At 42.9% G+C, this 2,964-nt stretch overlaps 1 long non-coding RNA gene across 1 annotated transcript in view; it reads left to right on the top strand.

Moving 5' to 3' along the window:
• Nucleotides 1–2,449: 2,449 nt before the first annotated feature.
• The window catches only part of LOC121016067 (uncharacterized), a 10,225-nt gene continuing 9,710 nt past the window's right edge, over nt 2,450–2,964 (top strand). Inside the window, exon 1 of the long non-coding RNA XR_005784089.1 lies at nt 2,450–2,728. This is a non-coding gene — a long non-coding RNA (uncharacterized LOC121016067). The remainder of the gene's footprint in view (nt 2,729–2,964) is intronic.

Raw genomic sequence — 2,964 nt, 5'->3', positions numbered from 1 at the left:
TCCCCCACCCCCCTATCAACCCTCAGTTTGTTCTCTGTATTTTTTTTAAAGCTTTTTTTTTTTTTTTAATTTTTTTTCCAACGTTTATTTATTTTGGGGACAGAGAGAGACAGAGCATGAACGGGCGAGGGGCAGAGAGAGAGGGAGACACAGAATCGGAAACAGGCTCCAGGCTCTGAGCCATCAGCCCAGAACCCGACGCGGGGCTCGAACCCACGGACCGCAAGATCGTGACCTGGCTGAAGTCGGACGCTTAACCGACTGCGCCACCCAGGCGCCCCTGTTCTCTGTATTTAAGAGTCTCTTGTGTTTGCCTCCCTCCCTCTCTGTCTGAAACTATTTCCCCCTTCCCTTCCCCCATGGTCTTCTGTTCAGTTTCTCAGGACCCACATACAAATGAAAACATATGGTGTCTGTTCTTCTTTGCATGACTTATTTCACTTAGCATAACACTCTCCAGTCCTATCCACGTTGTTGGAAATGGCATGATTTCATTCTTTCTCACTGCTGAGTAGTATTCCATTGTGTATATAAACCACATCTTCTTTATCCATTCATTGGTTGGTGGACACTTGGGCTCTTTCCATAATTTGGCTGTTGTTGAAAGTGCTGCTATAAACATGGGGTACAAGTGCCCCTATGCATCAGCACTCCTGTATCCCTCGGGTAAATTCCTAGCAGTGCTATTGCTGGGTCGTAGGGTAGCTCTATTTTTAATTTTTTGAGGAACCTCCACACTGTTTTCCAGAGCAGCTGCACCAGTTTGCATTCCCACCAACAGTGCAAGAGGGTTCCCGTTTCTCCACATCCTCTCCAACATCTATAGTCTCCTGATTTGTTCATTTTAGCCTTTCTGACTGGCATAAGGTGATATCTCAGTGTGGCTTTGATTTGTATTTCCCTGATGAGTGACGTTGAGCATCTTTTCATGTGTCGGTTGGCCATCTGGATGTCTTCTTTGGAGGAGTGTCTATTCATGTCTTCTGCCCATTTCTTCACTGGATTATTTGTTTTTCAGTGTGGAGTTTGGTGAGTTCTTTATAGATGATAGTAGCTCAGGTCTTGAGCTCAGGTTTATGGGTTCAAGCCCTGCATTGGGCATGGAGCCTACTTATAAAATACAAACTTTTACATCTAAGTTAGAAAATAAAAGTGGCCCATAGATTTCTTTTTTTTTTTTTTTAATTTGGTTTAACATTTATCCATTTTTGAGAGACAGAGAGAGCATGAACTGGGGAGGGGAGAGAGAGAGGGAGACATAGAATCCAAAGCAGGCTCCAGGCTCCAAGCTGACAGCACAGAGCCGGACGCGGGGCTCAAACTCACAACCCGTGAGATCATGACCTGAGCTGAAGTTGGACGCTTAATCGACTGAGCCACCTTGAGTCCTGTTTGTTTTGTTTTGTTATCAGAGTTATGCTGCCCTTATAAATTAAGTTAGAAAATGTTATATTCTCTGGATAAGTTAGAGATTATAGGAATTTTCTGTTCAATGCAGGTTAGGTGGACCCATAAAACCATCTGGACCTGATGCCATTTGGGAGATAGCTTCCTGAATACCTTTCCAATTCCTACTATCATTTTTGGTCTGTTGAGGTTTCTTGAGTCAAATTTTTTGATCCTCCCCCCTTAAGTCAGTTCTGATGTTGAGTCAATTTTGGTAACTGATATTTTCTTTCTTAATATTTTTTTTAAAGATTTTACCTTTAATCTCTGCATCCAGTCTGGGGCTCACACACACAACCCCAAGACCAAGAGTCACATACTCCACTGACTGAGTCGGCCAGGTGTCCCAATTAATTGATATTTTCTAATTAAAATATCTACTTTATGGAGCTGTTCAAATGTAGTATCGCAAGTTTGAACGCTTCTGCTTTTACCGTTTGTTAAAATCTCCGTATCTGTAGTCGTGACCCCTAATGTTTTTTGTATTTTCTTTCTTTTTCTTTTCTCTCTTTCTTCCCACCCCCCATTTTTTTTTCTTCATCGGACTTGCCAAAGATTAGCCTATTTTATTGGACTAGCCAAAGAACCAGATTTATTAGTTTTACTAGTCGGTTTCTTTTTTTTCCCCCTCTCCCTTTGACGATGAATGTCTACTCCCACCTTTAATAATTCCTCAGGCCTTGAGCTTACTTTCATGTTCCCTTTCTACCTTCTTGAGTTCTTGAAATCTTAGTTCACTTACTTTCAATCTTCTCTGCTTTTTAGGTAAATCCACTTAATTCATACCTTTCATCTGAATATGGCATCGTGCCATCTAATTTTTTTTTTTAATGTTTGTTTATTTTTGAGATAGAGACAGAGCGTGAGCAGGGGAGGGGCAGAGAGAGAGGGAGACACAGAATCCAAAGCAGGCTCCAGGCTCTGAGCTGTCAGCACAGAGCCTGACGTGGGGCTGGAACCCACGAACTACGAGATCGTGACCTGAGCCGAAGTCAGATGCTCAATCGACTGAGCCGCCCAGGCGCCCCCGAGGTGCATTTTTAAAGAGCTTTGTGCAGGAAACATTAGTTGGAAGTCTACTCAAGATCCACTCAACTTTCCTTTTTTTTTCTTTTGAAAAATCACTTCTACTGCACCCTTAGGATTCTTGGTGGGAATGATTCTATTCGAGCTACGTGAGTGGGCCTCAGCCAGTCACAAGGACCCACACAAGTATCCTCATAGAAGCTGGTCAGAGTCTCCCACCGTGAGAGTGAGACTGGTTCAGGGTCAGAAAGAAAAGGTAAGTGGGTCCCTTCGTAATGAAGCCCAAGGCTTCTGTGGGGTGACTGAAGTAGGCATGCTTTCTCTGGATGTGGGCAGGAAATATGTGACCCTGGAGGAGCGATTGAATCGTTTTATGATCACAGGGGATAAGGCCCTAGGATGACACTAATGTCAGGAAAGCTACAACTAAAAAAGAAAGAAAAGAAAGAAAGAAAGAAAGAAAGAAAGAAAGAAAGAAAGAAAGAAAGAAAG

This window comes from Herpailurus yagouaroundi, unplaced genomic scaffold (assembly GCF_014898765.1).
Source record: "Herpailurus yagouaroundi ecotype Mexico unplaced genomic scaffold, PumYag 208, whole genome shotgun sequence".
Taxonomy (NCBI): domain Eukaryota; kingdom Metazoa; phylum Chordata; class Mammalia; order Carnivora; family Felidae; genus Herpailurus; species Herpailurus yagouaroundi.
The sequence above is the reverse complement of the archived record's forward strand: the minus strand, read 5'-3'. Positions and strand labels throughout refer to the sequence as shown.